At 36.4% G+C, this 26700-nt stretch overlaps 1 long non-coding RNA gene across 2 annotated transcripts; it reads left to right on the top strand.

Annotated features, from left to right (window-relative positions):
* The first annotated feature begins 10703 nt into the window (after positions 1-10703).
* Positions 10704-25213, top strand: LOC118922081 (uncharacterized). Of its 2 annotated transcripts, XR_008995771.1 has the most exons (4): positions 10704-10812; positions 20052-20312; positions 21980-22055; positions 25035-25213. It is a non-coding gene; the product is annotated as an uncharacterized LOC118922081 (long non-coding RNA). The 2 variants fall into 2 exon arrangements; XR_005028629.2 differs by lacking the exon at positions 25035-25213 and having other exon boundaries at positions 21980-22521.
* Positions 25214-26700: the final 1487 nt, after the last annotated feature.

Raw genomic sequence — 26700 nt, 5'->3', positions numbered from 1 at the left:
TTTGAAGAAGTCACCAAAATAAACCTTCAAAACTTAAACCCTTTAGGAATATTGAAAATTATTCTAACAGCTTTAAAATAAGTAGATTCTCATCATATATTCAGCAATGCATGTAAAAAGGTTACTTCTTGGGAACCTAATTAAAGCATTTAGACAGTGAATGATAAACCACTGTATTACCTAAGGGAAAAGAAAGTAAAATTTTTAACTTAATGGTCCCCCAAAGAGAACTCTATATCTGATATTTCAAAAGGCACCACTACTTGAATGTCTTGAAAGTACAAGAAATTGTTACAAAGGTTTAATAATAGATCCCTGCAATTTTAAAAACATGAATAAAAAAAGCCAGTGGGAATGGGAATGGGAAGAGAAGGAAGTCAGTTTGAAAACCTGAGTGAAAGTTCACACTGTGAAGAGTTACAAAAAGTTTCACATACATTTTGCCATTTTTTTCAAACCAGTGGGTTCAGACTTCACATTAACACAGCTGCAATACTAGCGGCATGTCTGCTAATACTGTCTGCTGACCTCAGACTGCAGTTGCCAGCTTGAGCTGATACTTATAATGCAGGAAAATTGAAATCATAGAATTCACACATTAAATTTCTGGAAAGGCAGTTTCCTAAGCAAAGTGTTAGAGGTTAGAGTCATCTCAGCTCTCTCCATATGTTGGTAACTACTTGGTGGTGCAGGCCAGGAAATATTTTCTGACTCCTGGGCAAAATAATTTAATGAAGAAAGTAGCTCTTTCAAAAGAAGACGATTGATATTAGAGGGCCATGGGGAAAAAAATTCAAACTATTGGTGGATATCAATTAGAAAAAAAATATACTAGAGTAGAGCTTATTTATATAAAGCAATGAGGTTTTGCTTGGCCTATAATTCTAGTATTGACAATTAGCATATCAGTTCTTGGGGTAATGCTTGCCAGTCATTAGCTTATCCTGGTAAGTATTGCTAATATATTCATTTTGTTCATAAGGAAATTGAGAATAGATGTTCTATATATGTAATGATTTTATCATGTGTGGCTGCCATGATGATTTTCTGGTGTATTTTAATTTTGGTCCAGAGAAAAGATTTATTAACATTTTCATAATAGCAACGATATAATATACATGTGTGGATCTCAAACTTGAGCATACATCAGAATAATTTGGAAGGCTTGTTAAATCATTGATTTCTGGGGCCCGCATCTATAATGTTTGGTTTAGTCGGTCCAGGTTGGGGCCAGAGGATTTGCATTTCTAACAAACTCCGAGCTAATGTTGGTCCTTGGACCATACTTTGAGTAGCACTGCTATAAATAAAGGGACAGTTGAAGGAAAGCTAATATAAACAATAGTTCTCCTTTGTTGGGCACTAACTCTACATCTAGTCAGAATCTCATTTAAACCTGATGAGGAAACTGAAACCCAAAGGGTCAAGAGACTATCTCAAAGATCTGTAACAAGTGGTCAAGACAGGATTTGAATACAGTTTGTCTTACTCCCAAATCTCAGAATTTAACAAAAGACCTATAATAATTGCTTTTCAATTTTCTGCATTAGCTTGTTAATACTGATTAATACAAATTTCTTTTTCTTCTCTAAAAATGGATTTGCTAAACATGGGAAGTGTATAACATTGTATGTATATGACACATCAAATACTATTTCATTATGTATTTAATGTTAGATAATTCTCAACAATTGAATCAAGAAAGTACGTAGCACTGGCTCAGAATCACATATAGTAAACAGAACTTGATGTAATTTTGCTCATTCTTGCCATAACACTAAAAGAAATTATGGAAGGAATCATAAGTGAAGAAAACTGACACTAAAGCTAAATCTAATAAACTTCTAATTGAGTTTTCAATACTGGTATCTGGTGGAAGTGACATGAATAAGAAGGTAGAACTGGATGAGAAGAAATAAATTAAATAATCTGGGCTCTAGATCATGTTATAGTATAGACTGATTTCAAGAAATAAGGGACTGAGAAAAAGAAGGTAGCAATTTCCTTTATGATTCCCTCACATGTATACAGAGGAAACTAATTTGAAAACTGATGGTGGCCATTCTCCAGCCCCTTGGTACCATCCTGTGAAAGAAACTGAAAATTTTTCTTTCTCCTTAAAAGTCCCAGGAGAATCTGAGGACAACACAGCTTAGATGTTTTAGTTTTCCTAAAATCCATGTCTTTAAAGTGTTGGAAGATCAAGATGTTAGGATGAAAGATGCCTAAATTGAAGCCTTTTGGATGGATGTTGTGCAAATTCACTTGAATATCTGAGAAAGGTAACTAGTTACCACATCAGGTACGAAGTGATCCCTACTAGTCCCCTTTCCCCCCTCCCCCACACTCCCATATCAGCTAAAAAAAAAACTGAACATGCCTTGATGGTACCTCATTTTAGGATGAAGGAAATTACAGACACACACAGTACAACTGAAATGGAGTAGAAGAGAATAACTTATGTTTATGTAATATATATTATGTTTGTAATATGGTTGGCAGTTCAAACCAGTATGTAAAATCTATATTATTTCATAAATAGTGTGGGGATCATTTCACTAAATACTTGGCAAAAGAATTAAGGTGGATTGTTGCTCACATGTCTAGGTTGTAGATTAATTAGATATTTGAATATTGTCAAATAAAAAACACAGAAAATAAAAGTTAGAACTTAGGGAGAGACAATCTTTAAAGCATGATATTAATGGAGATAAAATACAGGAACAGTTTGATAGACTTTTTTCTCTAAAGCCTCATGACTTTTAGATCAATAAATTAAAACCAGCAAAAATAGTAAAAATAAATTTGGGGAAATAATAAAAAATAGGAAGTTTAAGGTTGATATCTTTAACAGAGACCTTTGCTTATATTCATTTAGAATTATGAGAACAAACCAATAGAAATATGGACAAGGAATGTGGACAGATAATTCAAGTCCATCAATAAAAGAGACAAATGATTTATAAACATATGAAACTGTCCACAGCCTGTGCAGTTATCAAAGAAATGTCAATTAAGCAATGACTAAGCCTATTTAATTACTATGTATTGGTCCAGCTTGAAAATAATAAAATCCAGAAAATGGATAGTCTTTTCCACTTGTAATAGAAATATAAATTGTCGTTCTAGTTTATCTGAATTCTCTCAGACTGTTTAAGTTCAGTCAGACAATATCCACCATATGATAGATAAGTTTTCACAAATGCCTAAGGTGCCTAACTGGTTTTCTTGGTTTCACTGGAGATGGCTGGTAATTACAGGTATGCTTTGGTTAGGTAACTATATTCCTATTATGTTAATGTGTGTGCACAATTTAATTAGTCGTTTAAAACCTATCCATGCTGAAGTTACTCTACAAGAAGATATGTCAAAGAAATAATCAATCTTCCCAGGTTTTCTTCTGCCTGCTACTTCTGTAGCTTTTCTTCTTCCTACCTAATCACAACCTTTAAATAGAACTCGTGCCACATGTCGAATTTACCGAGTATCATAATTCTTCCAAGTGGTAAAGACACCTCAAGACAAATGCTGGGCATAGAAGCCACAGGGCATAAATATGCAAAGAAGTAAAAAGCTAACCTTTTCAAACGATAAGGCTTCTCTCTCACTTACCAACTTAACATTTCCCTGTATGGCCCCGGAAGATGACTGGTTAGCCAGAGACGGGTAAGATTCCTCAAGGGAGGAACAACCTAAGACAGGCACAGTCGCAGGGGGCCATCTGGTGAGAAAATGGGGAGCAGCAGAGGTGAGGCTTAGAACCTCCCCCCTCATGTTCTGAGAGAAATCTTCTGCATACATGGATGTTTATTGCCCTCGTCTAGCGCGGATTAACACATAGTCTACAGGCACACACCTGATCATCTACATTTGCTCTCTTACAACACTAAACTCTGTTTTCTACCTTTATCTCGTATCTACCTACCACTTCAGCATTTTATTAAAAATAATAATAATAGAGAAATGTGGTATCCACATATAAATCAGGTTTAAAAATCAAATGAATATTCATATTTGAACTGACTGTGTATAGTTCATAATGCATGAACAAAACCGAAAGCTTCTGTGATGACTGCCCTTGTAATGTTCACCATGTAACTTATTCACTATGTAAGAATTTGTACTCCATGTAAGAATTTGTTCGTTATGCATCAGAAGATTGGAGACTGATGAAAATTGGGCTTGGGGTGGATTAATGATTGTGCATTGAGTATTGACCCCCCTATACAGAGATTTGTTGTGGTTAACAACTATTTGATCAATAAATATGAGAGATGCCCTCACTATATATATATATATATATATATAAACACACTTCCAATTGTAAAATAAATAAGTAACCGGGATGTAATGTATAGCATAAGGAATATAGTCAAAATATTGTAACAACTTGGTATGGTGATACCTGGTACCTAGAAATATCATGTATATAAATGTTGAGTCGCTGTGTTGTACACCTGAAACTAATGTAATGCAATGCTGTTGTCAACTACCCTTCAATAAAAAAAAGAAAAAAAAAAGATTCCAAGCCCTCAAAGACAGACCAGAGTTCCTGGCCTTAAACTGCTTCTCTCTTGTTTGTTTAATCTGGCGTGTGGAGATTGGAGGCTGGGGGTTTAAGGAAACTGGGGACAGAAAGTCGCCCTGCCCTGCCTGCTTCCCCAGCCGGGCTCTTCGGTTTTGATACCAGCTGTGTCTTCAGAAAGGGCTTCTCTGCCCTTCTCTGCTCCAAAACCTGACATCCATCTTTCTGTCCAACCAATAAATATACACTGAGTGTCTAACATGGGCTAAATTGAAGCTAAGGATTACAATAGCACCACACCCCCATCTACGGGGGGATACGTTCAAAACCCCTCAGTGGATGCCTGAACCCTGTAATATACCATGTTTCTCCTATCCATACCTTCCTAGGATACAGCTGACTTTATAAATCAGGCACAGTAAGAGATAAGCAACAATAATGAATGAGCAAATACAACAATATGCTGTAATAAAAGTGATGTGAATGTGAAAAAAAAAAAAAGAAAGAAAGAAATATAAATTGTCACAACATGTTGGCTTTTGAATCTGCATGTCTATTCATTCAGTAATTTTAACTTATAGGCATTCACTACTAAGAATTTCATTACTGCCAAGGACAAAGATTTTACTACAAGGAAATGTATTGATCACTATTTAAAATGAGGAAAATGAAAAAATAATTTATTTCAAATAAACATATTAATTTGTATGCATTCCTAAACTGTTATTTCATACAATTGTTAAAATATCATTATAGGAGAGCCTTTAATGAATAGGAACATTTTTATATCTATTTAACTGAAAAGGAAAATTTCAAGGCAGTATGTACAGTATTACTCTGTGTGTATGCAAACAAATAGGCAGTTCATTTAAGATGGCAGACAGTCCATGAATTAATCATCTCACCCTCCTAAAGTCCTTTAAAATTGTGGTAAAAAATAAAAGGCCTGGATCAACAACGCCTATTAAATGCATTAGTGAAAGAAGGGAAGGAAAGAAAGACACTAGCAAGACTTTGTGTAAGAATAGTGAGCTTATCATATGCATGGACTGGGCAGTTGTGGAGGAGAGATTGAAAGGTTTAGAATGACTAGCCCAGAACTAGGAAGCATGGGTAGGATATAGATTTATGCTCACCATGGAGGTAATAAAAGGTCCACATATAGTATAAACAATCCACACTTTCCTCCCACCTTCCATCATCCAGTGACCCACAATCAGGCATTTTCTCCAAAGTAAAAATTAGACTGTTTCTGCTCTAAAAATTGAGTAAATGATCTATGGTTTGTTTTGGTTTTAATAATTACTATGTACATCTATAATTTAAAAGTAAAGCAACAGAAAACATCGTTTAGATTTGGTTTTGACGAATTCAGTCCCAAGGCTAGTAAGAGATTCTTCCACAGCTGTAGCCCCAATACTTGGTTTTCTCTGTGTCTCTTGAGCTCAAAATTCAGGGCCCTGAACTTGCCTTTTTTACTTCAAATCTCCAATAAGGTCAACAGTTGCCAGCCTAATCCACAATCCATGTACTCTGTATTTTCATTCTGCAACATTTAGAAAGACTTGCCTTTCATAGACACTTGTTCGGTATAGAGAAAGGGGGGATTTAAATTATAGGGAACAAAAATGTAGTCCTTAAAAATGACTTTTTCTGTAGCAATAGTTATACAGTGGGCAGTGCTAAATTGATTATAGAATCTAGTCTCCCTTCTGCCATAGTAATAGAGCTGCAGCTGAAGACAGCTGCTCAGAGCAGCTAGAAATTATATTTCCCAGCTTTCCTTGCAACTACATTCCCCAAGTGCAAGTAACTTGTCACCTTCAGGCCTGGGCTTTAAGTCACGGAATGAACATTTGGATTCCCCTGCTAGAATTTGTGGTTGATGGTTGAATATTTTTCTCCTGGTCTTGTTTTATATTTTATAGAATGCCCTTATATTTTCTGGAACAAAGATGGAAACCATCACTGGCTTTCAGTGATAATACAGCTTTTTCTCCGATATAACCTAACCATCTTTTGACCATTTCAGAGGAAAGTACAGGAGAGAAATATTGAAAAGAATGTACTCAAATCAATATATTTTAACTTCAGGTTTCAGGAATGTATTTAAATTATCAAACAGAGATATGACCCATAAAAATTGAAAATATGCCAAGTTCAATTATAAGTTATTTATGTTTATATATCACATCATTTATTAAATTAGTTTAAAATTAAGTTTTAAAAAATAGTGTTGTGTATGTGAAATATATACATTTATATATACATATGCACTATGAGATATATATATGTGTGTATATACATATATGTGTGTGTGTGTGCATATAATCTGAAGGAAAGAACATAAAATTCATTTTACATAGAGAGCAATTTTAGGTCATTTTTATTTTCTTTTGTATGCTTTTCTATATTTTGCAAGCTGATTTCAATTAATTAGTATTTATGTGAATAGAAAAAAAAAAGTAATTTGAACTTTATTAGCCTGTTTGGGTTAATTAAGAAAAAATGTTATGACATATCAATATCCGTAGATTTGCTTCTCAGAGAATCTAACTTTAGCTAAGGATACAGTGAAAAACAGTTTAAATTAAGCTATTTAGCTCAGAGCAACAGATTGATTAACCTGTATTTGAAAATTAAAACTCTTCTTAAGTTAAGGTATTTTCATGAGTAATACAAAAACAAATTTAAAAACTCAGAGGAGTGAAAAAAGATACTTTGAAAAGCCACAGTTAAAATACTGTCAATGTTATTGGACTTAAAGTCATAAATTACTGGCATTATTTGAATTACACCTTGCTTTTATTTGTTCACTAATCTCCAGACTCTTACAAACAGACACTATTAATCTGCTTTTCTTTTTACACAAGTCATATTTGGGAAATGAAGCCTTGTCTCTTTGAGGCAAACTTAACCAACCAAGCGAAGTCAGTAAACCCTGAAGAGCAAATTACAATGAACAGTGTGTTAATGGGGAGCGATGATTGAGTCACACACTTTGCCCTGTGCGAGAAGTCAATTACAACATCTAAATGCAGCAGGCGGAATATAAAAGCCAGATGCAAGTAGCCCATGCAATAAGGACACATAGCTGAAAAAAAGATGAAAATGTTTAGGAAGTAAACAGGAAGCACCTTTGGAAAGATATTTTGTTCAACCAATATTTTGGGGGGAGGGGGGGCACATTTTTTTTCATTCACACTTTCTGTCTACTTTGAAAATGTAAACTAATTTGTTTCTATAACAATTCCAAGTGATAAAATGTAGATTTTTCTACACGGCACTTCTTTAAACCTTCACTGGCTCCATCCTAGCCCAGATGTCCCTGATGCCCACACATAACCTCACTTCTCTAAACTGCCCTGTCCTGGATCCACATAGAAAGACTGAAATATTAGTAACTACTCTTCTCATGTGATTTGGTCTGGAAACCATCTTATTCATAATTGCCTTTCTTTGATACTTGACTACTAGTCCATGCATAGTACATGATAGGTATTTGATGATAGTGTTACCTGTCTCCCTCCTCATACATTCTTCCATACATGGCTGGTAAGCTTAGTTAGCCATGCTGAACAGGTTCATAAGAGACAGATAAAGATGGTTAAAAGGCAGTAGAGACATGAGACCTCACTGCGTGTCTATCTTGTTACCATAGGCTCTATCTGTCGCCTAAGCTCATGGATCTGTCCTCAACACATGCATGAATTACCAAGAGGCCATGCTTGATATGTGTTTACTTAAGGTCTGTTTAGTTTTCATCTAGTGCTTTTGCTCATTGTCTCTAGATTTCTGACCCTGACCTTACATGTCAACTCTGGATACATAGCTCAAGCCTTCATTGAATTAACTCATGTAGGAGATTTTTGCTTTTCATTCCAAACCCCAAGCACACTCTTTTTCTCTTGTTCTAAATGACTGGATCCATGAAATCACAGTTGCAAATAAAAGATGTTCCTACTATCTTTGATCAGCTAGCCCAGTCTGCTTAGGCTCCCTGCCATGAAAGAGAATAGGATGCTCTCCTAATTTCAGTTTCTCCTTCCTTATTAATGAACTGGGCATCATTCAATATCAGACAAAAAAATGATGGTTGCTTACAAATCCTCACACAGAATTCCATACAATTCCCTGCTGTGAATCCCCTCTTGGATACAGGTTGTAGTCCAGAACATAACTAGTTGGGATATCACACATGGCCTTATTTAGTCATTTCCCCCATTTCTCTCTGATGATACCTGACTGTAAATACTGATCCATTCTCACGTAGGCTGCCATCCATGCTTTGAAAATTACTTTAAAGATAATTTCATGTGATTTTTGTGCCTTAAACACTTCTACCCAGCAGTTGTAGTAACTCAAATTTCGAGATTTTAACTCTTCTGAGATTCACAGAATAATGAGATCTTTGTCTTCATATATTCCTGAAACCCATCCTTCTTAGATATTCCATACCATCTCCCTTTTCAAGTACTCTGTATATGAGTCAAGCTCTTTATTACTTTGAGCCAAAGCAGCTTCACTTTCACCTAAACATGAGATAGAAAGCTCAGTGTTTAGAGTTGGAAAGAACATATGATGGTTTTAAAGCATGTGTGAACTACGCCCTCATCCCTTGGACCTGGGTGGGCTCTTTGACGGCTTTAAATGATAGATTGTGCAGAAGTGTCACTCTGATTTCCAAGGCTGATTAGAAGAGGCCAGGAAGTTTCCCCGAGTATTCACTCCTGGAGCCCAGAGCTGTCATGTTGGAAGTGTGGCCACTGTGCTGGGGAGGCTACATACAGCTGCCATCAAGACAGTACAGCTGAGTCTGCATTTTTGGCATCTCAGCCCAAGTGCCAGACCTATTAGCAAATAAATTTTCTTGGAAGGGGCTCTGTTGGCCCACTGGTGTTCTATCAGTCAAGCATTCGAGGCACCTTGAGCTATTTAGTCATCTGTTATGGACTGAATGTTTGTGTCCCCACAAAATGTGTATGTTGAAATCTAATGCCCAGTGTGGTGGTATGTGGAACTGGGGAATCTTTGGGAGGTTATTAAGTCATAGGGTGGAACCCTCACAAATGAGACTGGTGAGCCCTTATAAGAAGAGGCTAGAGAGCTAGTCCTGCTTTCCACAGTGTGAAGCTACAACGAGACATCAGCCATCCGCCACCTAAAAGAGGGCTCTCCCCAGAACTTGACCCTGCCGGCACCCTGATGTCTGCCTTCCAGCCTCCAGAACTGTGAGAAATAAATTTCTGTTGTTGAGAAGCCACCCAGTTTATGGCTTTTTTTTTTTCCTGTTGAACCTGAAATAAGACACTATCTCAGCTAACATTATGGAGAAGAGAAGGGCCATTCCTATTGTGCTTTCTCCAAATCCCGACCTACAGAATCAAGGAGCATAATAAAATGTTCGTTGCCTTAGACAGCTAAGCTTTGGGGTGGCTTGTTGTGCTGTAATTGAAAACTGGAACAGAAGAGTAGAGCATATCTTGTTCCTCCATTTCATTTCACAGAAGTTAAAATTAATGTTTGTCTTAAGCTTCCACGATTCTTTGACTTAAAGATATTCATTACCAAACCAACCAGTCTTTGTGCTAATTCTTCCTTTTCCTGTGCATGAATGCTCTGATGTGTGACAAGTACAATGATGGTCAGTCATCTTCTTTGCTTTCCACCATGAATGATGCAGATTAGGACTGAATTTCCTTTCTAGGCAGCAATACTATTGTTCAATCAGCTGATCTAAAAACCCCAAGGCCTCTTATAACACCTGGCAACTTCCACTTTTTATCCTAATAAATGTCTTATTATTTCCACATCACTATTTCAGCCTGTTGAAATTGTTTTCTGAATTTTCATCTTTTAGGAAATAGATTCTACAAACTCACTGTTACCTTGACATTAAAAAATAATAAATCTCCATGTCTTCATTTTAGTGACTCTCTGCTGTTTACAGTTAGTCATGAATTTTCCATCTTATTTATATAAGGAAACAATTTTTGAAGGCAAGCATATGCAGCAAATTGAACCAGCATGTAAGCACATAATTGGAAATCTATAGCAGAAAGTTCCTCTTACATTATTTCATTTCTTCCTAGCACCAACATGATGAGGAAGATATCATTAAAGAAGAAACTGAAGCGTGGAGCTAAAGTGAATACAACAAGGTAGGATTTAAGCAAAAGGCCTGCCTTCCTGTCTCCTGCGCACCACAGCCCCAGAGTAGGACACTCAGAAGGGAGCAGTGATGACCGTGTCCAACACCTGTGTCCCTAAGTCAAGACCCACCCAAGGTAACTGACTGGAGTTTGGCTGTGCATTTTTTCTGGGAAACTGCTAAGAAGGTTGGGAACAAAAGTTATTTTCAGTCATGGCAACAAAGCTAAACACATTTTATATAAATAGCTCAGAAGAACTTGTTCCAGGAAAATATAGTGGGCAAGGAAAATAACTCACACTAAGAGTAACGTACAACTTAGTTAATTATGAAAGAATGACTTTGAAGAGAGGTTAAGGATAAGAAGTTAATGCAAAAACAATTTACATCGAGCTGGTGATATGTGGCCGTGTGTGGTGAGGCAGAAATGTTACCCAGGCCATGAATGTAAGCATAGTTCTGGAAATAAGACATAAAGCCACCAAGTGATAAAAGTCATTATCTCTGTTCTCCCAACTTGCTTCTTCCTTTGCATCTTGACACTGATTAATTGCATCCCTCCCTCACAGAGTCACCTGGAAAGAGACACAGGCATAAACCTCAATTTCTCCCTTACCACTCTTTACTTCTTTAACTAGATAGAAAGCATTTTGATTCTGCTGACTGAAATATTCAAATATATTGCCTTCTTTCCAGCCTCACTACCACCGCCAGCTTTCTCTCTCCACTCCTCAATAATAGTAATCCCAAGTGTTCTTCTGTCAGTGTCTCCCCACTTCAGTCCAGGTGCCAAGCTGCCACGGTAATTTTCTGAAACAAATTTCCACTCAGTCATTCTAATACCGATTAACACTTCACAGTGTGGCACACAACATGCCACACGCTAGTATAAAAGTGAACAAGACCCATTCCCCACCTTCAAAAAGCTAAAAGTCTAGTGGCTGTTCAGAAGAGTGTATCACTGCAACATGAAAGTCAATAATGTCGAGAAAGGTATGATGACACGGAAACACATTGAAATGAAATGAAATCTACTTTTGGGATAGTTACTCCCTGTTGAAATGATAAATGTTGCTCTAACACCAACTTTAACCTTAAGATACAGTCCAGATTACTTAATAGTATTTGCATTTATTTTCATAGATAAGTTGTAACCCATCAAACCTGTATTTGAGATCTAGTTCTAGTCAATAAAACACAGTGCTGGTTTTTTCGGGATATTCTTTCACCAGCAGTGATTTAAATTAAAGATGTCAGTTCCACTAAAAGCAGCATCCAGCTATTTCACTTAATTTTTAAACTTCTCAATTTTGATTGTTAGAGGTAAAGTCTTAGTCTCACAGTTTTGGAAAGCGTAAGCATGAAGTTTGCACACTACTTGCTCATTCTCCCCAAGTGAATGATCTGAGGGTGGTTCAGTTATTGTACATGACATTCATAGACAAGACCTTTAATGTCCCCAAGACAAGAAATTGCCTCTATTTTTAAACATTCTATAGCATTCCTTTTCATTCTGAATTTTCCTTTAGGTCTCTTTTAATTCATTTCCACTTTGGGGTTTTTCTGCTCCTTTTGACAATTTTGTTATAAAATAAATCTCTTCTCTGGTTAAAAAAACTTTAAAAATTAGAAAAACATCATATAAGAGAAGAGGCCTTAGGAAGAAAGATTGTTTCTAGCCCATCTCCAGCTCAGCTGAAGCTCACAGCAGTACAAAAAAGATACAGACTGTGGAGCCAGACATGCTTCCTGCCTCTGTTTGCTGTCTAGCCCCTCACATGCTCTCTCCTTGTTCTAAGCTATTGTTTCCTCATCTGAAAAATGGGAATAATAGTGCAGTCTGGCCCTGACAGTCTTGGGGCTTCCTTGAAATTTAACATTCTGTTAAGACTCATAGGGCATATACATACCAATATAAAATGGCATAGACATAAAGGAAAATACGTAAATACTACCTTATCTTATGTTTTCATATGTAAGTAACTAATGTCCTACTAGATTTTTTCAAAGCCATTTTCAAAGAGGAATGATGTTCCTGTTTTATTTCCCTCAATTTCGGTTTGTTAACCACTTGAGAGTGGCTCACAGGAGCAGGAGAGGAGAGCAGTGATTTGGGGTGAGATGTTAATGCTCAATCAGCAACAGAAGACCTCAGTATATCCTGGATATTGACTGCAAAGCACTATTGAATCAGAAAAGTGTCATAGTAAAATTAAGTGTTTTTATAACTTAGGGAGATTTCCTGCAGATGGTTATATCTTCTAGTTGTGGATTAGGTAATAAGGCACTGAATTTCTAGTTTATATGGTTGAAAAAATTGAAGACACTGTATGTCAACTACCTACCATAAGCAATAAAGGTTTGTTTTTCCTGGTTTGTTGGCCAGAAAACTGGTATTTGTCTTTTTATCAACAACTTTGCTCAGGCCAATATGGAGTGTTTCAGACACCATTAAAATATTCTTGTAGCTCAAGGATAGATTCACATGTAATTGGCCCACAACTCACTTCAGGTTTATAAAAACTACCTTGCTCAAATCTCCCTCAGTTTTTTTTTTTTTTTATTCAAATGTGCTTTAATTAGCCAATATTAAGAACAAATTTATAATAACTTTTTATTGCACAGTTCTTTTCCAATAAATATTCATTTTAATCAAAGCCTTAAAAATATTTGAAAATTTAGTACAGTTAAAAGTAGCTATTATATTTAATAAATATGAAACGTCATACTATATATATATTATTTTCCAGTGACTTTTTAATTAATTTGAATAAAACAATGAATGTTTTACATAATGAGTATTTCATTCAGTATTTTCATTGACACTGTTATGAATGATATATATCAATATCTTGATAGTGAGTATGCAGTCATCTTTTAATTTGAGGACTAACAAAAATGTTGACTGGGCCTCCTAAAAAGAACAAAACTATAACATTACATATAAGATGTAAAACCCAACTGAAAATATTTTAGAAAGTATGCTAATAAAATAAGAAAGTGAAAGTCACAACATTTTTGAAAAGATAAAATATATGTTATGTGATTTGTACATGTATATCAGGGGTGCAATAGCAATATTCGTATAACAAAGAATACTGATTAAAATAGAACTATTTTATATCAAGTAATAAATCTCTTTCATATTAGTTTATAACTGAATCTGTGTAGAAACAGAATCAAAAGTCTGGGCTTTTTTTTTTTTTTTTTTTGTGAGGGCATCTCTCATATTTATTGATCAAATGGTTGTTAACAACAATAAAATTCTGTATAGGGGAGTCAATGCTCAATGCACAATCATTAATCCGCCCCAAGCCTAATTCTCGTCAGTCTCCAATCTTCTGAAGCATAACGAACAAGTTCTTACATGGTGAAAAAATGACACCTCTTTTGATAATTATTATGCCTCTCAATTTCAACATCAATAATAAGAAAGACTAATAATGTATATTTCTATTGCTTTTATCTTCTAGGAGCACAAAGATTTTAATAATTGTGATTTTACCAAGTGTGATGTTGTTCATCTTTGTAACAACCACACCAAGCAAATAAGTGGTAGGAGTTAGAATCACTGTAATCACAATTAAAATCTTTTTTTTAAAGGGCCAAATAAGAATTCCAGAATAATTTATGAAATAATGTAGGATTTTCAGTTCTAGTTAGAGAGGCAGAAGCCTAGGGAACAAGCAAGGTAGAAAAAAACCCAAAGAAAAAGAAAAGATTAAACACACACACACACACATGCACATCCAAGGACATTTTTAGGTTTTCATCTATAACTAAGCATGCTATTTTTATCTTTTTAAAGTATTTTTTATATTAAACATGTCCAGCATAGTAATATCAATAACAAATCAAGTAAATCACAATGAATTTTACATATTTAAATCATCAAATAGTTTTGGCTATATAGAAATCTGTAAGTAATGGTATTACTCTGTTACATATTTTCTTAACTGGTCATTCTTGGGAAATTTTAGTATTTTTGAGGCTCTCAAAATTTATGGGTTCCTACATTTTTGCTATTATTCCTCTGAATGCCCTTTTCTGAAACTTGCCTTTGCAAAAATTTTCATCTAGTGATACAAGGGTAGCCATCATTTGTTGTATTAAATGCTTAATATTCATTGTGCATTCACAAAATGAAAAATACTTCATACTCATTTTAGAAATAGTTTGTAGGTAAATATTAATCGATACCAGAGAACTCTATGAAAAATATATATTAAGCACCCATTGTGATTATCTACCTTTGTTTAGGTTGAAATCCTCAAAGCCCATATTTAGGCTAAATAAGTGTGACATTTCTGCCTTTTTAACACAATAAAATAACATAACAACACGTTTACAGTTCAGATGTTAAACTGGTATAAAATATGATCTTGCCTAAGGTAATTATGTGCTGGTTAGCTTAATCTAAATATTAAAATCTTTGCATTTCTTATATGGTCAAAACTTGCCTCCCTAAATTTAAGTCATTGAGCCAGCCCCTCCCTGCTCCAGCTGGATATTAGGAGGAAATGAGTTATTAAAGAAAGGTACTCCACGTTTAATGTGATGGCCGAGTCAAAGCCACATGGAGAGCTAGCCCTACTCAGAACAACAGCAGTGTTGGGACTTGTGAGAGAAGTACTATCTGTCAAGGGCTGGGGGTGCTGCAGAGCACATCTCCCTCTGCCAAAGACCCAATAAGAGCCACCAAGGAATCCTTGGCATTTTCCCCATAAAATTAGCCAAGTATCAGGCAATAGAAGCCCACCATAGCCAAGGCCCATAGAGGTGTTACTATTATTTGTGACTGAGAGAAAAAAACAACCCAGTTTATGAGACTCATGTACTTTGGGGTTATGTGTGGGCATTACAAGAAGAAGTAATGAGTGCCATTTCTATTATTTAATTTTCCCTTTATATGTCCTTTTAAATGCCTGGTATTTAAAAAAAATAACTAGATTGTTTATAACTCAGGTTTGCCTAGAAACCATTTTGTAATCAGGGTCATATTCAGTATTTATCAATTACAAATATCAACATATATCATTCTGACTCAGCAGCCGTCCTTCCTGTGAAATATAAAATGTGTGAAATACAAATGCATTCATAAGAATTCAAATACACTTTTACTAACTGATGTCTTTGTAAGCACGAACACAGCATAAATAGCCTAGATATTGTAATTATAGCAGTTTGATATTACTAGCTGCAAATATAAACTAACTTTTTATCTCTGGCCATCAAGTACAGACTTTCTGATGAATGCCTGCTAAGTGTTTATATGTTGAGAAAATATATTGAAGACAGTTTCTTTCATTTCATACCATTTTACTTTTCTTACCCAAACACTCCTGATCTTGCCATATTTTAACCCACAGCAGCCTAATCTGAAAGGTAGAAAAACCTGTTTGGCTCATGGAGTTTCAGTCTCTTTCTCCTGTGTTTCCATAGCACTGTGGCTTCCATTTCTTATATTCCAGCTATTTTCTCTAATGCCTGATTTTATATCATTGGCCAGTTTCTGAAGGCCTGGGTTTCTTTCTTTCTTTCTTTGCTTTTTCTTACTCATTGTCAGATGAATCCTAGAAGCTGGCTCAGTACACAGCAAACATTGGCTCTCAAACATATTTGAAGAATAGATAAATTAATTAGTTTAGAAAGATCCTTAAATGTCTAAGTCATACTTTAAAAAGACACGTTCAAGACACCACTGTCAGGCAAAGAAACTTATTTAATTAACTATTGCAGTGTGGGGCACAGTCCTAATTTATGCACCTCCAGTGGTTTCCCTTCAGAAATAGTTACAAAAATCATTTTCTATGCCATTTTTCTGAGACTCCATTCAAATATAAATCTCTGACATAGAAGAACAGAAATAAAGATGCAGCATGCTGATGAACATTTGTTTAATGCTGCAGACTAGAAAACATGCCTGCTCATAATGAATGCATCCATTTTATATTTTATCTCAGTGGCCTTTCCAAAACCATGTATCAAATTTTTGTTTTGTGTCTTATGAGCATCTTCTAAAGGGAGGGAGGGGATCATATCTTATTTTTGCACTGTTTTTTTCATTGCATAATAAAGTTACATCTTATTATTGATATTTTATTGTCCCCAGGGTGAATAATTAAAAATGATAAAGGCATGTGAAACCAGGGAGCAGGTGTATGTCTCACAGTGTTCTGCAGTGTTCTTTCCATCTGTCCGAGTTTTTTGAGTTCAACTTGACAGAAATTAAATATGCTTTATTTCCTGTGAGGAATAAAGTTCTCCTGGCAGTCACCTCCAACCAGAAGGGGGAACAAATGAATGTAAGAATGAAAGTCAATTTTTCACTTCTGCTTCCTCTGGAAATCTCATCTTCGTAAGGCCAAAAACACAGTTCTGAGGAAGCCTCAAAGAAAATGAGGTTTTCCTTGGTGCCATGGACCCAAAGTAGATGTACGTTGATCTTCCATATCTGTTTACACATACTGTCTTTAAAGATAATGAGAAACATAAACTCTCTCTATTCTAAAATATTTCACTGCTTGCCAAGGAGGAATTTTACTCAGATCTGTTGCCACAGAGAGGAAGCTGAATGTTTTCAAGAGACTGTTGTTTGGATTTGGCATCTGACTTTTCCTTTCAATAAAATGGGTAAATAATACCCGCCTTACCAGAGCCTGTGAAGGCTTCATGAGAAACTAAATACTGAGTCAATGTGATAGATTAAAAATGCCTAGAATAGTTCTTCAAAAAGAGAAATTGCCCCACAAATACTAATCTCATTACTCCAGCTTTTTAAATTTTTATTTCATGCATTTTCATTTTTTTAAATTTTGATTTCATTTTTATTGTTTTTTGCCCCCCGACCCCACTCCTTCCTTTGGGAAACTGAAAAAAATGAGAGAAAACACTCAACTGTATGTCTGATGATGGGGAAGAGGATCTCTTACTAGTGCTGATCTGATGGGTGAGAGGGTATCGGACAATAGCCAGCCTGCCAGGAACAGTTAAGCCTTTCTCCACTTCCTGTGACAGTGTGATTAAGAGAGGAAAATAAGCACCAGCTTTCTCGTGTTTCACTTTCCTCATGGACCCACCCTGGTGGAGGGTCAGATGACAGGCAGTGTAGGTGCAGGAGCAGCCCTGCCATACAGATGCGCTAAACAAAAGGCTCCTGTCTTTTTTTATGAGTCCAGGACATGGTGACTGGTGGGCCAAAGAAGGAACAGGAGTGAAGAAGGTATCAGAGTGGACTGCAGAAGAGGAGTATTGTCCTGTAGTGCCATTCCCTCCAGAGAACTTTAATAAAACTGTCCATGCACCCAGTCTGGTATGGGGATGGCAGGCTTCCCTAAGGGATCTGCCAGGCAAAACCTGATAACTGCCAATGGTCAGGCCTGAAAAACCACACATGGGATGCTTGTCTGGAGTTGGACTCTTCAGTTACTTTTGTGAATGTAAAATTGGAAAGCAATTTACCCTTATTAGAAAGAAAAGTACATACTAGAGAAAAGATCCTTGCAATTCTGAATGACAGAGTAGATATAAATGACCTCAGGGAAAAAATGAACGTATCCAGTATTGGGGCATCAGCTAAGGAGGTTGGGGTACATGTACATGATGACACAGTAAGTAGCAGGCATACACGATGCACTCAAGAAATACTAATGGTATGAGAAAATATGTGCAGTATAGCATGAAGTAAAGAATATAGAGTGCCACATTTAACATAGAGCAAGATACTCAGTTTATAGATCTATAGATATATCTGTGTGTGTGTGTGTGTGTGTGTGTGTGTGTGTGCAACCTTAGATGCATTACCTGATGTTAAGTGGAGCATTTCTAGACAATTTGAGTTTGGAAAAGACTTTGTAACTTTATGAGATTTGACAGATTCTCAACCATTAGCATGGATAACTTTTACAATTATTAAATATACAATTATACAGGGAAGTAAAACAGCTGTAAAGATGTAGTGTCTGAGCAAAAGGTGACGGAAGTGTGTGAACCTGCTCAGGTTTACTGTCTGTAGTACTGCTCTGCAGATGGTGCGGAGGAAAGGCAGGGCAGTCCCAGAGGAGAAGCGGAGAATTCCCTGGAACATGCCTCTCTGGGAAACCTAAGTTTGCTTCTTTCTTGGGTTTTCAGCTTTCCCTTTTTTGTGTGTGACATATTATACATACAAATAATAAAGTAGTAAACCTAATGTTAATGAACTGACAGCAAATGAGCAGGGATGTTTGTAAGGACCTGGGAGGAAAAAACACTTTCTGCGATAAGAAGTGGGATTACGACCGTTCCTGACGAACCAAACCCTTCTTTAGCCCCTCCTCGTTTCCTCCTGATCCCTGCTCTGCCTTGACTCCTCAGCCAGGCCGCTGCAGCTGAGCAGCCTCCCATCTCTCCTAGGGCCCTCCAGAGACTCGCTCACACTGCCTCTCTGTAAATGGCACCTCCGCCCCTTCAGTTGTGATGCATGCTGTTGACAAGCCAGGGGATTGGAGAGCATCACTGCACTTTTTCTACTTTATATCATCTTGACAACTTAAAACCTCCCCAAACAACACAATCCTTTCAGAATTCTACGTTACTTTCTGATTTTATAGGGATTTGTTTTAGAGGATTAAAGGCTCTTCACTTTGTACCTCCTCCAATTCACTGGTCTTGATCCTGACATTCAAACTTTATTTCCTTCAAAAAATTCAAAGGCTGAATTTACTGCCCTTTTGCAAAGCAAGAGGAGCAGATCCTGAAATGACAAGAGGACAAAGCATGCTTTTCCTGAGGTATTGATACAGAACTGATGCCATTAATTCTTGTGTTTCCTTCCAGAATGATTCTTTGTTTACAGGGCTGTTTCCTTCCTGTTCAAAATAATCCAAAGCAGAAGCAAGTAAGTTTCAGATTTACTGGAAAGCTCAGCCTATAATCACTGAGCAAGTTAATCAAGAGAACACATTTATATCGAAATGAATTTGAATTTTTAACAAATTCTACGTGTAATGAATGTAGACAACCAGGTACTCACTGACAAAGGCCAGAAGGTTGGATATTTTCTTTCCTTTTTTTTTTTAATTGCCTTTACCCTTACTAGCCATTGTCTTCACATTTGGATAGATACACACTAATGGAACTTTTAATAAGTTAATAGCTTTGATGACATATCTAATTTCACTCAGCCAAGGGGAGAAATTGGTGCCTACTTTAGAGACATTTTAAAGGAATAATCCATCTCATAGGCATAAAGAAAAAATGGAGTCCCAGACTATCGGTGGAGTGTAATATTTTCAGTGAAAGAAATAAAGGGTTTATACATAGACATGAAGTAAGCAACCTGTGTCCTTTGTTTTTTCTCTGGGATTTATCTCAAGCCCGTTTCATTCTCTCCTGTAGACTGTGGTAGGTCATGTTTGGAGCAATGCTTTCCTGTGGCTGAGGACTGCCTGCCTTTGGAAAGTGCCAGGAGCCAGGATGGAGAGTGATGGAGGCAAGAACCTGCCCATCCATCCTGACTCCACTCTAAGCCAGGAGGAAAGAATATTTCTTAGACCCTCTGCGATGTGACGAAGCTCCTGTACCTGGGAACTGAGTCAGAAGCCCAGCTATCATTGGGTCCATTTCTTACCTTCCTGATTCATCTTCTCTAGAGGACAAGTGAGTTCAGATCCTGGGTCTACGTAATGGTGTGATGCAGGCCAGCTTTCAGCCATGCACGCCATTGGTTTCTCATCTGCAAAATCAGGCTCCTACTCCATACTTCCTCTAGGTCGTTGAGATGATCAATGAGGCAACGCATGCCAAGTGGAGGCTGACACCTCCTGAGCACTGGATGTGTGTTAATCTTTTATTTGCCCCTTTTTCTCTTTAGTTCATTGAAAACTATGAGTCCGGACCATTTCTTCACTTAGAATAATGATCAGTAATTTCAAAATGTCAAGCTGATTGTCTCATTTCACTCTCTGTTTTACCTTCAGCTGGGTCTAGTCTTTGGCTAATAGAAATGCCATGGTATCACGGACATACTATGGATTTATCAAAATGCAGAGCATTTGTTTCTCTGATCTCCCACAGATCAAATTGAAAGCAATAAGCATTATGGTAGATTGGCTATTTGAAAACTTGTGTCATGTTTTCATTTCATTAATCTTATTTTTATTATTTTCAATAATGTCGTTGTTTTGTTTTAGTTTATTCAGATACACAAAGTTGCTTAGTTCATGGTGCACTGGTAGCCTGGCATACAAAACCTTATCCCTCACTTAAGTATTATTATTTCAGTCTCCATATCTATCTCCTTTGTCTCCCTCTCCTGGAAAGGCCCTGGGCTAGTCATTGCCTTGATGCTCAGATACAGCTGGTCTGCTTTTTAACACAAAAAACTGACCCTCCATGAAATGCCCGTCCAGTCTCCCTTACCCTTTTAACATCTAGTTAGGCTGGCTCAATGGGAGGCACAATTGAGCAAACACAGAAAGGAGGGGAGGGGAAAGCCAGATGATTCCCCTTCTGTCATGCTCCACTTTCACCTGGGTTGACTGTGACTCCAGATCCTCTAGGCAGCCCCCTTTCCATGAATCTAGTTCCCACCAGGCACCTCCATCTTCTCCAAGGGTCCAGCTGTGCCAGCTTCACAGGTGTGAGACCCATGCAGTTGCCTCACCCACAGAAGGGCCCACACTCGGTTTAATGCTCTGTTGTCACCTTCATGAAATGCTCACATTTTGAACAAGGGGCCACAGGTTTTCATTTTGCACTGAGCCCTGCAAATTATGTAGCCAGTCTTGGTCCCAGCACCATCCAGGGAGCTCTTGCTTCACATTCCAGCTCCCAGATCATGGCTCTATGAGAGGGCCTTTGAGTGCCTCTTCTGAGGTTGTAGCTTCCCTCTGTGACCTGGCTCTGTGGTCCCAGAACACCATCCTAGGAGTGGTGGGTAGCTTCTGAACTTACTACACTTTGTCCAGTCCCTCCCTCTAACAATTATGTTACTACTTCTTTGAAATGTATTTCCTATATTAAACTACCTGGCATGGATTCCCTTTTCTTGACTAGAGTCTGCTTTATGTACACCAGAGCTAGAGTATTTAAAATACATTCTTCATTATGCGTGCATTCCTATAAAGTATATTCTGATATGTGGTTATTTAAATTCATATTAATAACTTTGTACTGTAGATCTTTATTAATTGCTTACTTTAAACTCATTACTGTTTTTAAAATCTAATCATGGGGCTGTATAGGTTTTACCTTTTTTACTTTTGACTGCTTTATAATATTTCACCCTTTTCAAAGATAAAATTTCTATGATCATTTTCCCATAGTAATAGATACTGAAGTTATCTTCAACTCCCCACTATGCAATCTGATAGCAGGAGATTCCCTGTTCCTCATCCTAAGGTAATACATCAAGAGTTTTACTATTTTCAGTTTTACTATTTTACTCCTTAGTTTCTGGGGTTTTGTATCAGAGATTAGAATTAAACCTTATCAAAAGTCTTTCTGCATCAACTGAAATGACCATGCCATTCTTCTTTAGTCCATTAATAGGGTAATTTATGTTTACAAATTTTCTGATATTTTCATCTAACCATTCCAGAGATAAAACCCACCTAACTATGCATTATGTGCTTTGTGTATTATTATGTACTTCTAGAGTTGATCAACGAATAAACGTACTCCTTATTGGGTAAATCTATTTTTTTCTTGGCTTTAGATAGCCGATTCAGAGTAAATCTTGATTTTGTACTCTTACCCTTATTAATTAATTGTTCCTTAATATTTCTATCCTTCCTGTTTCTTTGAATTTACTTTGCTGTTTCTCTTACTGTTTCTTAACTTGCACACATATTTTTCTCAAAGCCTATGCTGTATGGCACATTTTTTATTTGAATTTCTTCTTTTTATTCATTATTTAATTAAATATTTCTTCTTCAGTAGAGAGTTACTTAACTTAATTTTTTCAATGTGTATGTAGAATTTTTTAGTTATATTTGCTTTTATGTTTTTTATTACTGTTTTATGGTACAAAAATATATGCATATAAAGACCTTAAACACATTAAATTTTTGAAAATGTTCCACCTTATTTTTACATATTTTAGATAGTTTGCTTTTTATCTTTTTGATATATTAGCTTCAAAGTATTAAAAGATGATACTAAAATCTCTGAATTCTAACAGATATTATTTTATTTATGATTTTACAGTTAGGTTTGCATACATTCATATCTTTTGATAATCTCTTTTCTATTATCCTTCTAGCTAATATAGCACTCCCCTCATTTTCTCTTTTGACATTTATCACCAAAAATTTTATTTTTTGTCTAATTTTAAAGTTGTTATCATCGCTGACATGTATATGGTTTATATAATCAGAGGGACTTAATTTTCTTATTTTGTAGTCTAATCCTTTTACATTTATTATAACTACTGTTATATTAGGACTTCCTTCTGCCTTTGTGAATCAGGTTTCTATATATCATATTGATTTCATACTCTCATTACTACATGCTTTTTCTTCTTTCCTAACTGCATTAAATGACTTAAATTTTCTTCCTCTGATTTGAAAGTTTGTTCATTGGATATTTACTCTTGGTGACTCACACACATGTATCGTTTTATGTATGTATGTTTATGTGTATTTCTTCTTATCTCTTTCTTAAGGCATCAATATTCATTTCTTTCTTCCCTGTTTTCTGTTTGGTAAACCCCCAACCTCACCAGCTCCATTTCCTGCTCTTCTCTTGATTTGAGGACATTGTTTGTTTATACCACAGTAAGGCTTTGTCAACTTACTTATTCAGTGTTGCCTCCTAAATTGTGCTTCTTTTTAAATGCATTTCTATTTCTGTTTGAGTACCTCCTCCAAGAGTGCTTTGAAAGAAAATTTTGTGTAGTAAATTGTATGAAGTCTCATATGCCTGAAAATAATATTTTGCCATCAAATTTAAATTATAGCTTTACTGGATAAAATATATGCCTACATTTCTCTTCCATCAACACATAAACATTAGTCCATTACCTTCTGGCATTGCAGTATAGCTGTTGAGAAATCTAATTATAATCTGGTACTTATGCTATTGTGGGCTACCTGCATTTTTCTCTCTGGAAGCTTTTAGAATGTTCTCTGTATTAGATGATCTCAAATATTACAGTAAGCCTACAAGTACATGATTTTTACTTTTCTGTTCAACACAATACATGCATTTTTCATTTTCTTACAAACTGAGAGATTTTTTTATTGTTTCAAATGTCTCTTCCTTCCAGTTTATTTTCTTATCTCTTTCTGGTATATATGTGGGTGATGACACTTCTGTTTTTATAGTCCCTATATCTAGATATCCCTTTTTTTGCCAACCATTTAATTCTTTTGTGTGCCTTCTGTGAAATATCACTTGATCTGATATTCCAGTTACTAATTTTTTTCTTTGTTCAATTTTTAGGTCCTTATTTCATATTTACATTATTCACACCAGTATCTCCAATTAGTTCCTCTTCATGGTTTATGTGTCTCTTATCAATGTATGCTTTATCTGTAAAAATATATATGCTGTGCTTGGTGTACATTCAAAATTTGCATGGTTCATTATTTTTCTGATGAGTATGAATTCTCGTAAGACTGAGAATTAGGCATTCTCTTATTCTTACTTCTTTTTTTTTTCTTTTATATATTTTGAGTTCCCAAGTGTCTTGGTCCTTTCCCCTGTGATTTCTTACTCTCTTGGGATGTCAGCTATTTTTGCTTTATTGTAAACCCAGAGAAAAGGTGAAAAGGTGAAACCCATGGTCCTAAGAAAAGCCACCTAAAAAAAGCCTTTGGGTTAAGACTTCAGAGCCAAGACCTTCTAGCGTTCCCATCTGGTCTCAAGTCCTTTTTCATCAGGTGACTGTGCCCACTGGAGAACACAGTACCTGTATTCCTATTTTTTTTTAGACAACATTTTTTAGCATGCACAAATGTTTTCCTTATTACTTCAAGTAGTTTTTCTTTTTTATACTGGCCTGTTTTTTTTTATATTTTATTTTTTATTTTGGTATCATTAATCTACAATTACATGAGGAACATTATGTTTACTAGACTCCCCTCTTCACCAAGTCCCCCCGACATACCCCATTAGTCACTGTCCATCAGCGTAGTGAGATGCTGTAAAATCACTACTTGTCTTCTGTGTGTTGCACAGCCCTCCCCATGCTTCCCCCTCCACATTATACGTGCTAATTGTAAGGGCCCCTTTCTTCTCTCCCTTCTTCTCCCTCCCTTGCCACCCATCCTCCCCAGTCCCTTTCCCTTTGGTAACTGTTAGTCCATTCTTGGGTTCTGTGATTCTGCTGCTGCTGTTTTGTTCCTTCAGTTTTTTCTTTGTTCTTACACTCCACAGATGAGTGAAATCATTTGGTACTTGTCTTTCTCTGCCTGGCTTATTTCACTGAGCATAATACCCTCTAGCTCCATCCATGTTGTTGCAAAAGGTAGGATTTGTTTTCTTCTTATGGCTGAATAATATTCCATTGTGTATATGTACCACATCTTCTTTATCCATTCATCTACTGATGGACACTTAGGTTGCTTCCATTTGTCGACTATTATAAATAGCCTGCACTCCTATTTTTAAAGTGCCCCTTTCTTGTGTGGACATTAGATGGCTCCTGCAGTTGGGCTATAATGGAGGCAGGCCCACTCAAAGCAGGCTGCCTTGTTCTCCCACCCTAGCTGGGCTGCATTAACTTACGCTGCCACTCCTCCATGCGCAGTTGTTGTTGTTTTCCTGCCACACGGGCTACAGGAAAACAAGGAGCTAGGTAGCTTGTGTGGAGGATGGAGAGGAGCACACCAGAAAGCTCTCTGCAGCCTATCTCATCTGGCTCTTGACCCTGCTCCACATTAGGTCCCTGTTTTCTTCCCTCATAAAGAAGCTACCAACTTCTGTTTCCCCAAAGTCTTTCACATTTTGCTTTATGATCTAGTTTCTGTCAACCTCCTTCTAACTTGTATGGTATATTTAAGTTAGTTTTATCAGCATCTTAAATAAAGACATGATCTTGTTTCCTATTTTGTTTAAAGATGCAGAAATTGTGCACATAACATATTAATAATATTTAGTAATGTACCATGTTCACTCTCTAGCAACCTGGGCTTATACTAATGCACACAAGAGCTCTGAAACAGAAGTGGTTTGTATTTGTATGAGGTTCAGATTTATATTTAAAGTTGATTGAATCTGTGGTATCGTTCAGTGATTTCTTTCTGTCTCTTTTTTTTACGTTCTGAGTGTCTTACAATTTGGAAGCTATTCAGGTGAATCTTCAGAGCTGTTTTCCATTGTTGTTGGTAATTTATTGATAATAGCTCATGACTGTGCTTGGTAGAGGAAAGTATACCAAGAAATTCTGACATTCTAAAAATAACTAATATTTGTTTAGCATTTTACAAAGCATTATCTCAGTGACTGATAAAACAAAACTGTAAAGCAAGCTTTATTATAATTCTCATTTTATGGATGAGGTATCCAAGGTTAAGAAATGTTCCTTGACTTTTTCAAAATTCCTCAGCCAATAATGGAAGTCAGGTAAAGAGCAATCAAGTCACAAGTTCTAGGATGCCCCCAATACACTAATAAACAAGCACAGATAGCAGGTATACTAGCAGAAGCCAAACCAGCAAAGGGGAGAAGATGCAAGGAATAAATAGCTACATACGGGTGCAAAACCTAAAAGTGTGGTCTGGCTGCCAGAATGCAGCCCCATCTATTACACTGTAAAAATACATGTAAATATAAGAAAAAGAACTAAAGACATCACATGCTTAGTTTACACTTATCTTAGCCATGGGGAAGCAGTGGGTGGGAGGATAGGGGCAGAGGGAGGAGACACACCTCAGATGCTTGCGCCTCAACTTGCCATAGAGGAGAATGTTGCAGTTTTCTACAATTATTTAAAAAGTATGTCAAAATAATGACAGTCTCCTTCTCTTCACACAACCCAGATTTCTGTTTCTCCATCGTCTCTTTCCTTCACTGTTTCTCTGTACGTCTTCCCTTCTTCCTC

Source organism: Manis pentadactyla, chromosome 2 (assembly GCF_030020395.1).
Source record: "Manis pentadactyla isolate mManPen7 chromosome 2, mManPen7.hap1, whole genome shotgun sequence".
In the NCBI taxonomy this organism is placed as follows: domain Eukaryota; kingdom Metazoa; phylum Chordata; class Mammalia; order Pholidota; family Manidae; genus Manis; species Manis pentadactyla.
Note: the sequence above shows the minus strand (reverse complement) of the source record. Positions and strands in the feature narration are given on the sequence as shown.